At 47.3% G+C, this 10,498-nt stretch overlaps 1 non-coding gene across 1 annotated transcript; it reads right to left on the bottom strand.

The window, feature by feature from the left end:
- Positions 1-1,402: 1,402 nt before the first annotated feature.
- On the bottom strand, positions 1,403-1,506 carry LOC113456245. The gene has a single exon (XR_003377095.1). It is a non-coding gene; the product is annotated as a U6 spliceosomal RNA (small nuclear RNA).
- Between the last annotated feature and the right edge of the window lie 8,992 nt (positions 1,507-10,498).

Here is a 10,498-nt window from a genome sequence, read left to right as displayed (position 1 = left end):
ACCAAATAGATAAAAAGTTCTGATGGTGCAATAAAGAAGAAAAATATACAAACATTAGATAAAATTTAAGATGATTAAAAGCAAAGTCTTTTAAAAAAGCAAATAAAAATAACAACCAAAGTTTACTAAAGGGGAAAGGGGGAAACACAAAGGCAAAAAAAAAAAAAAAGAAGGAAAATAAAAATAAGACAGAGTATCTTCTGAGGTCTTCCAGGTGGATGGGGAGTGGGCTTCAGTGGAAGTTGAGGTCTCTTGTCTTTCCTACCATTTAGGTTGGTGCTCAGCCAAGCTTGGCTAAGTACCAAATGTCCTTAAGGGCTGTGTTTCCTCTAGCGACTTCCCTTCTTTTCACCCCAGGAGCCTTTGCTGGCCACACTTAGCTTTGCATCCTATGGTGAGGTGGGTTCTCCCATGCTCCCATACTCTAGAGTCACCCCCCTCTACCCCAGTTCATATGTACCAGTTTGGCTAATGGTGTCTCTGAGTGCTTTGGGGACTGGGGAAATGAACTAAAGTGTTGAGATCCATACAGGAGAACTAACTGCAAGTGATTTCCAACCCCAGGCATCGTTAGGCATCCATGGGAGGAAGAAGACTGCACAAGTCATGGGCTCTGGGGGAGTGTCAGAGTTCTCAGTCTAGTGGAAGTGAGCCGCAGTGGGTGGTGGCTCCAAGTGTGGAGCACCTGTTAAGCTCATGCTGGGGCTTACCAGGTTACCCAGCTACAAAGGGCAAGGTTTCTGGTCAGCAGCCTTCTGTCTACATGTAACCTGCTACCTGAACTTCTTGGCATGTTTGCATCCAGCCTTCCTCTCCAGAATTGCCTGCTCAGCTCTCTCACCCAGAGGCTGTGTCAGTTTGTTCCTAGGCCCCCAGGTTTGTGATCCATTAGATCTTGTGATCCATTAGATCTTGTGATCAGGCCCTCAGAGTAACCCAGTGTTAAACACTAGGCCCCCTCTCAGGATGTTCTCTAAGTATAGCTACCTGAGACACCGCAGGTGGAAAGCGACCTCGCAGGAGGTGCTCTGTCTCCTCAAATCCCTCCATGGAATTAGAGGGGTTGTGAGAGCCATGGCTTTGTCCTATGAGCAGGACTGCCAGTGTCTGTTCACCAGGGACTCTTGGTTTGCTTTTATTCCTGCTGGGGAGCCATGGCCGGGGCGGATGCTGTCCACTCCTTCTGCTGCACCCGTGTGTCCATCCTTCCACACTCCCCATCTGTCTTACCAGCTCCTTTGTGGTTTCCGATGCTCTTCCAGTCTTGCATAGGAACAACCTAGGTTCTCTGCAACACATGAAGCAACTTCCAATCCGCACGTGAGCCTGGAATTCCCTAGACTGAACGGTCCAATTTGTTTTTTTCCTCTTAAAAGAGTTTTTCCTTAATGAAACAAAACACAAAAATATGGAACGCTTCACGAATTTGCGTGTCATCCTAGTGCAGGGGCCATGCTAATCTCTGTGTCATTCTAATTTTAGTATATGTGCTGCTGAAGTGAGCACTGAACTATCTAATTTGTTACGCATTTAGTTGCATAGAAATACATATTTTTTTTTAAAAAAAATTATCTAGGGCTGGAGAGATGGCTCAGAGGTTAAGAGAACTGACTGCTGTTCTTGAGGTCCTGAGTTCAATTCCCAGAAACCACATAATGGTTCACACCGATCTACAGTGAGATCTGGTGCCCAAAACACTATATACATAATAAATAAAATTAAAAAAATTGTTTATTTTTATCTTATGTGCATGGGTGTCAGGTCCCCTGGAACTGGAGTCACAGACAGCTGTGAGCCACTATGTGGGTGCTGGGAATTGAACTCAGATCCTTTGGAAGCTCAATCAGTGCTCTTAACCACTGAGCCATCTCTCCAGCCCAGAAATACAGAAATTTTAATGTTTTCTTCCTATGTGTCTGGATCAAGTGTAACCATCCAAACAGAAGCCATGGATGAAGGGATCTGTCCTAAGCCCTTTGGCTTGGTGTGCGAGGCCCTTCACAGTCTAGCCTCAGTTTGCCTTTCTAACTTCATAGTCAACTACATTTGGTCAATCTGTGGGCTTCCCATGAGACTGTGAACTTGGGGAGCACAGGACTGGAGACTGGAACCCTGAGATCTCAGCACGAAAGTGCTAGCATGTAGGTCAACGGGCATTCTGCCTTTGGGTTGGATTGTGCCAGGTCAGTGAGACCCCAGACAGCGAGACTGACCCTCCTTCTATCTATAGACTTTTCCAGACAGCCTGGTCTCCACATGGGTCTGTTTGGCAAGAGCAGACAAGCCGTTCAGTGCTTGCACGGATGGAACAGCACAGAGCAGATGGGGGCGGATTGCAAACTTTGCGGTACGTTTCCCTACCCTCTGCACTGTGTCTTCCCTGCCAGACACTCTGTCTCCAGGCGGTGCCATCACGAGGCCTCCCTGGGCCTTTCCTCATTTACTCAGGAGTCATTGGCATAAAACAGAATGGCGCTCTCCCCCCCCCCCCCCACCAGCCGTGCTTCTTCCTCACTGTGAGTGAAGGATAATTTAGGGTGGTGTGGGGATGCTTCAGAGGACCTGTGTGTAGTGACAGCCAGGCTGTTCTGGCTACAGGATGTTTGATTTCTCTATTTCATAGTCTCTAATGCTGCCCCCATCTCTGTCTAGTGTGCTCTCCTGACCTGATGGAGGTTGGTGTGCTGGTGGAACATCCACGAGCCCTGCAGACATGTGCTGCTGTGTGGACCTCAGAGAAAGGCTGCCCCCAGGGCATCGGCCCTGGAGCAGGAGTCCTGGACTGGGAGCTTCGTGCTGAGTGGTCTCATAAACCAGGCCACTTCTACATAGTGTGTGCAGTGTTTCTGTGGACGAACAGGGCTTGTCTTGTCTCCCCAAGCTTATTTACCCCTCCCTGTAGACTGACATTCAGTGCCTTGTCTCCTCAACCATTTTCTGTAAGGGAAAGTGGATGTCTGCACAGCAAGTCTTTGCTGTGGATGATGAACGCTGTGGACATCACTGAGAAGATAAGCCTGGACCATGGGTCTGGGGAGTGGGTTCAGAGAAAAGCTCTGCTTGGTCATTACTGTGAGAATGGGCCAGTCAGCTTGATTACGGATCCACACTGCGGCTTGCAGACTGGACAGCTGAGGGATGCTTGCTTGTGAGCGGTACTTGGGGGTGTAAAGTTTGTTCACCCAGGAAATGAATGCACAAGCTAGCTGTGGGGAGCTTTACAGCAGAGTTGGCTCTGACCATCACCTCCCCTGGCTCTTGGGGCTTCTCAGCCTCCACAATCATTGTTTCGTGTTGCCAGTCTAACGGTGAGCGACAAGGGTGACAGAGTCTGAAGCAGGAAGAACATCCAGGTTTGTGCCCTTTCTTAGTCCTGTGGGATGGTGAAGGGTCAGATGTGTTTGCCTTAGCAAAGGAAGATGGACAGAGCGCAGACTGTTTCTCGCTTGCTGCTCTCTGTGAAGAGACGTGTGTTTGTGGAGAATGGCTGTCGAAGAGGTAGGGTGTGTCCAGATGAAAGAAACAGACATCCAGTGGATAAGCAAGGGTAGAGCTGCTTGTGTTGTTTGATTTTGCCAGAATTCTAAGCTAACGTCTTTGCAGTTATCTTGGCTTTCCCCACATGGCTCATAAGATGGCGGCAGCAGCTCCAGCCTTTGCATCCACATATGTCTAAGCCCAGGGGCAAGAACTGGGAGCGAGTTTAGAGTTGTCTGGGCAGCAGCAGGCTTTGTACACTTTCCTTGCTCTTAGTAAAGAAAATCACCTCCCCAGACTTCTCCTCCGTCTAATAGCCTGGGACCTACCTGTTATGAATCTACCAAGGAAACAATCTGGAGGATGGAAAGGCATGTCAGATGACTGGGTGAGATAAGTAAGGACCAGGTAAGCAGCTAAGCACACAAAGGTGAGATTCTGTCAGGGGTCACGAGGAGGAGAAAGGGGTGGGCAGAGAGTGGTGTGCAAATTCTTGAGATGCTTCTGAGTCATTAATGACTGTTGAGACATCTTTGGTTTCTACCTGCCCACCTGCCATACCTTCTTCAGAAGTAGACTTTGTGTTCCTTTGGTCATGGAGGGGACTCTATCTTCATCGTTCCAAGGTAGACAAATGACATGAGTCAGACCCATGGGATCAATTTCAGGGCTCCTGTTTGAAATACCGGGAATAAGTTCTCCTTACTCCATGGTGTCTGAGGAGATGACTGGCCAGCCTGGAGCTCTGGTGCTCTAGTTTGCCTGCCTGGATGAATAAATGATCAGATGAAACCAGCAGAAAGGAAAGAACCACGAGCAAATGAGTAATGTGGGTCCATATGAAGATCCAGGAGCCCGAGGGCAACGGTGGCAGACAGACTCACGCTAGGTGGTCCAGTGGTCTGACGTGGCGTAGCTGCAGCCTCTTTGCTTCCTGCTAGGAATCAGAAACAAGTAGGGAGATGTAACAGATTCTAAAATCGGAACTGGTTGACTCAAGGAATTCCATCCTGGGCTAAGAAGATCGCATCCATGTTATATTCTTATAAAGCAGCTAGTTAAGTCATTTCCTGTCCCATCCTGGGCTCTTCAGCCAGGGTAGACTAAGGTAGGATTGCTGAAGTGCTTGGTGGAACTTTCCAGGCTGTGCAGAACACGAGCTACTTCCTGAAACTCAGGTTCTGGGGGGACAAGAATCTAGCTTCTGTCAAAATGGGGCTACCTGGAAAAATGTTTGCATGTAAGAGGCCCGCCCCCTTTGCCTTTGGGTGCTGAAGTCAGGTGATGCTGTGCCTTGCAGGGCTAGAGCATGTGAGTTCCTTGTCAGGTGATGTGACTGGGAAGAAAGATAGGAGTGAAATCAGAGAGGGGTGTGGGTTAGACTTGCATTCCTGCAGGGTGGGAGGTAGCAAGCTTCTTCTGGGCAAGGAAGGTATTCCTGCAGCAGAATAAGAAGATCACTAGGCCGGGTGGTGGTGGCGCACACCTTTAATCCTAGCACTTGGGAGGCAGAGGCACAAGATCTCTGTGAGTTCAAGGTCAGCCTGGTCTACAAGAGCTAGTTCCAGGACAGGCTCTGAAGTTACAGAGAAACCCTGTCTCAAAAAAAAAAAAAAAAAAAAAAAGATCATTAGCCACCGTGGAGATACATAGACACACAGCACCTATGCACAATGACTGGCTCGGAACCAGATGATGCAAAGAATTATAGGTAATAAGTCATAACTAAAAGACAGTGGATCTGGTTGAAGGCCGCCTGATAATATTGCTCTGTCTTCTCACTCTCGTGTGCTAGGTGTGTTGGTGACGCTCACATTCATCATTTAGCTTGTAGGCTGTCCAACTATGAAGTTCTATACACAGAGCTCACTGAGAGGTCCCTCATCTTGGGACTGGGTGTAAAACAAGACATCGTTCTGGGCTACCTGTGACTGAAGAGGAAAGGAACAGATGAGATGTGTGTGTGTGTGTGTGTGTTATATGGTGGCGGAGGCCACGGAGATTGTGTGGCTCAAAAGAAGGAGGTATGCAGAAGAGACACTGCAGCGCCCGGCTGTGGGGGCCCAATTGTTATCTTCCCCTCTGCCAGTCAGCATCTTCCTCTTTGGAAACAGCACCCTTGTTATCATTTGAGGGAACAGCTTCTCACTGACTAAGCTCAGACTCTGAGATGAGGCCTTTCCCGCAGGCACAGGAGCCAGTTCACAGCAGACAAAAAGCCCAAGCCCAGCATCTATGTAAATGGATTTCAGTTCCTGAAGGATTGAAAGCCACTGAGAGAGAAAAACCTTGTTCTCTAGATACTGTTGTCATGGGGCATGGGGTAGGGTCACTGGGACTTCCTTCCCCGTGTGGGGGAAGTGAGGAGCTGCAGGGAAGCATTTGCCTATGTTTAGCCAAGAAAAGTGGAAATGGGGAGAGGGATGGAAAGAGGTGAAGTGGGGTGCCTCATTCAAGCTCTGGAGATGACGATACCCCTGAACTTGTTAGTTACATGAGCCAAAAAACTTCATATATATATATTCTGCAAGCATCTGGGATTTGTAATTGAGAACCCCGTGGCCACAGTTATCTGTGGCACAGGTAAATATGATTCCTTGTGCTTTGAGTCTGTTGGACACTCTTTGGTTCTCCAACAAGCAACCAATCAAGGAAAGATGGATTCCTTCGCGTGTGATAGGAGGAACCAAAGCAAGAAAGTGTAAAACTCAGAGTCAGGAGACAGAGAAGCTTGTAGGAGTCTCTGGGGAGCCTGCCAAATCTCCTGGGAGGGGCGTGTGCTGTTCAAGGCTATTTTGAAGGATTGTCCAAGCCACCTTCTGCTTGGACAATCCACCTTCTACCCTAAAGCAGCACCCAATGTCTGGGGAGTGCTGTATTCTTCGTCTTCTGCTCCTACATGGCCTGGGTTTGACACACACAGGGCTGTGGGTCAGAGACCAGGGAGGGCATAGTAGATTGATATAGCTGCAGCTGTGTTTATCGCTGTGGTTTTGGTATGAGGAATTGTATGCTGTCTTAGTTAGGGTTTCCATTGCTGTGAAGAGACACCATGGCCAGGGCAACTCTTTTAAAAGAAAACATTTAATTGAGGGCTTGCTTGCTTACAGTTTCAGAGGTTAGTCCATTATCCTCAGGGTAGGGAGCATGGCAGTAGGCACGCATGGTGCTAGAGAAATAGCTGAGAACTACATCCTGATCCGCAGGACTAGAAAGACCCTGGACTCGGCCTTGGCTTTTGAAGCCGCAAAGCCCACCCCCTGTGACCCACTTCCTCCAACAAGGCCACACCTCCTAACTCTTCTAATCCTTTCAAATAGTGCCACTCCCTGGTGACTAAGCATTTGAAAATATGAGCCTCGGGGGGCCGTTCTGATTCAAACCACCACATATGCTTTTTATCTTCCCATAACATTTGATTTCGGAACTCCTGAGCGGGTGTCACATATAGACAGACCCAGAGTAGGTGCTAGTTATGGTTTTGTGTCTTCAAAATTGATGTGTTGAAACAATCCCCAGTGTGATGGTATTACTAGCTTATGGTGGGGCCATTTCACAAGAGAGCTCTATCTTCATGAATAGACTGATGTCCAAATGAGGTTGGAGGAAGTGGGCTTCCCCTTCCATCAAATGGGAACATCAAGAAGGCACCATCTTTGAAGCAGGGTGCCTCACGAGACACCACATCTCCTGACTCTGTGGCTTGGTCTTCCAAGAACCATGGGTGATATATTTTTGGTGTTTGTAAGCTCACTCTGGTTATGGTCTTTGGTTGTATCAGCACAAATGGGACAAGACAGTGCTAAAAAGGGTCAATGAACTTGAATACTCACCGAAGGCACAGACATATGGGGCTGATACCTGATGGACAGAAAGATGAAATCTGCAGATCTCATTGGCGGCTTCTAAGGCTCAGGAGAGGCACAGCAGGGAGGAGTCTGAATTTGAATAGCACTAGCCTGCTGTCATTCCTGTCTGAATGACACTGTAAACAGCCATGTTTATTTATCAACCATCTGTTCAAGGAATGGCATCAACCACCAAGATAAATTCTAATCTCAAACAAGAAAGATGTTTCTTACCACAGGAGCCCATTCCTTCTGCATTTCACAGAAGCCCCAGCGAAGTGCCTGTTGGATCCATTGGGAACTTTGCCTGGGGGTTGTCACTGAGGCAGCAAAGGCTGAAATGGGCTGGCACATGCTCATGCCAGGCCCTCTTTAAGGAACACACTGTTACCAGGAGCCCCATTCTGTATTTATAGCACAGGACTTTACTAAAAGCCTAGGATGAAACATTATGCAGAATTTCATGCAAAATGTTTCTAAAAGGACTTAGTTATGGAAACTTGACACCGATAAAATGACAGGCAATAAAAACAGGCTGCAACACATAGAAATATTTTCACACAAACATGTACACATGTCTGTGTTTGTGTCTTTACACGCAAGACTAAAAGTCTGGCAACTTTTGGATCATAGACTTGTAGGTAACTTGGTGTTCAGGACTCTAAGTCTGGCTCCCAGGAAAGTTTGACATGCAACACTTAGGAAGCTTCTGGAAGCAGTAGCCCAGACCATTACTCTGATATTCCACATGGCTTTCTCTTTTTAAAGATTTCTTTATTATGTATACAATGTTTTGACTGCATGTATGCCTGCATGCCAGAAGAGGGCACCAGATCTCAGTACAGATGGTTGTGAGCCACCATGTGGTTGCTGGGAATTGAACTCAGGACCTCTGGAAGAGCAGCCAGTCTTAACTGCTGAGCCATCTCTCCAGCCCCATCCCATGTCTTTTGAGTCTTGATCTGTCATTCTTCTTCCAAGACCCCTGCCTCAAGCACAGGTCACCATGTCTCTTTCTCTCAGTTTGCCCCACACCTGACCCTTCAATGTGCCATTACTTCCTTTATTTCCCAACAGTCTCCACTTCCACTTCCTCCAGGAAGTTTCTGGCGCTGCTGCTTTTTGCACCCAGGCTTTTTATTCATTTGTATTTCACACTTTTCTACCATGATCATGTAGTGGTTCTCTGTGTCACTGTATTTTATAATCAGAATATAAAGTTATAATCATCTTTAAAATGACTTCTTTCACTCCCCAACTTACTGCGGGATCATAGTAAGGTGCCACTGTGCCTGCTTATGCTGATCTGATCATATGTCACCTGTGGGGTTTGTCACAAAAATGCCACCTTTTAGAGATTATCCAGTTTGTTAGTGGTCACCCAGAGACCTGATGGTAGAACTAAGAACCAGACTTTTGGTTTGAAAGGGGAAGGTGGGTGAGCTTGGTAGTCAGAGGGCCTTCTGGATTTGGGGCGCCAGTGTGTCTTGGTTCCGAGCAGTTCTGCTTTGTTCTGGCTTCCTTTGTGTTACCCTGCAATCCTCCAGACACTAGCAGAGAAACCCTCCTTTTGATGCAATCGAGTCAACCGCCAGTGTGCTTATTTATCAGGACGCTGTCAGGAAAGGATGGAGCCAGGAGCGAGAAGTGGGGAGAAGCATAGCATAATTATTTTCCTTGTGCCATACTGGCTAGAGTAGGGTCAAAGGGTACATACCAGCAAGAAGCAAAGGTTGTCCAAGGGAAGTGTCAGTCTGAAGGACAGGAAAAGACGGAGTTTCTGTCAGGTTCACACAGAGCCTCTACTGACATAGTCTGTCTAAGTGAGGCTCACACACTACACAGAGTGCAATTCCTGGGGGACGGTAGATGGCACTAGAGGTCACAGGTGGGAGGGAGGCAGAGAAGAGAGATCCCTTTTCAGCACTCACATCAGTGGGACCAATAGGGTCTCCATAGCAAAGGAAAGGCACACTTTGCTTAGTTCTTTGAACTCTGCAGTTTGGCCTCCCCAGCTGAAGGTAGGATATTCTTTCTGATGTTGGACTATCTTCATGGCAAAAGCATTGGGAAGATTAGAAGGCATCATGGCAAACCGGAAGTCCTCCCCCAGCCTCATGGGTTTGCTCATTTGGTCCTAACCAGTGGCACAGTCGTGGGGCCTCTAGGGTGGGAGGCATAGCTGGTGGAGTGGTGGAGGGAGATCACAGGGGGTGAGCCTGAGAGGGTTAGAGGTTGGCCTGCTTCCTGGCCAGGCTGGCTATTTCCTAGTCAACACCATGTGAGAACCTGCTGCTGGAGACTCAGTGACTCCAGCCACCATGCTTTCTACACCATATTGGATCATATCATCTGAAGCCTGAGCCCAAACCAATGTCTCATTCTTTAAGAAATAATAGGCTGGAGAGATGGCTCAGTGGTTAAGAGCACTGGCTGCTCTTCCAGAGGTCCTGAGTTTAGTGATGGCTCAAAACCATCTGTAATAAGATCTGGAACCCTCCTTTGGCATGAAAACATACGTGCAGGCAGAACACTATATATAATAAATAAATAAATTTCTAAAAAAGAAAAAAACAAAACCAAGCAAACAAAGAACTAACAAGAAAATCTAACACAGGCATGTCATCCTAAATCCCTAGAGGATGATATAGGCATGGCAACCAAGATAGCTTCAGGTAAAGTAGACATCCACTGGCCTCATATTGTGCCATATGGAAAGGCATGGAAAGCAGTCTGTCTTCTGGGGTGGGAAAGGGTAATACTTCACTAAGGGTAAGTTGGGGCATAACCTTTTAAGGATGCATCCCCCAAAGTTTTCCAGAGCCAAGAGTAAGGCTCCTTGTAGGCCAGAGGATAGGTTAGAAGGTCTTGTTTGGGTAACTTAATTATGCAACAGTATGTTTTGATTGTTATGATTCTATGTGATTTTTTTTCCTGAAGTGATTATTTGGTTACTTATTGTTTATTGAGTAAATGAGTTTTCACAGGTCAAGTTTCAAATTGCTTTTGACTGTTTAAATGTAACTATTATAAAAAATTGTTATTGCTGGGTGGTGGTGGTGCCTAGGAGAGGCAGGCGGATCTCTGTGAGTTCGAGGCCAGCCTGGTCTACAGAGTGAATTCCAGGACAGCCAGAGATACACAAAGAAACCCTGTCTCAATGCCCCCCCCCC

The sequence above is a fragment of the Microtus ochrogaster genome, chromosome 6 (assembly GCF_000317375.1).
Source record: "Microtus ochrogaster isolate Prairie Vole_2 chromosome 6, MicOch1.0, whole genome shotgun sequence".
In the NCBI taxonomy this organism is placed as follows: Eukaryota; Metazoa; Chordata; class Mammalia; order Rodentia; family Cricetidae; genus Microtus; species Microtus ochrogaster.
This window is presented reverse-complemented; position numbering and strand designations above follow the sequence as displayed.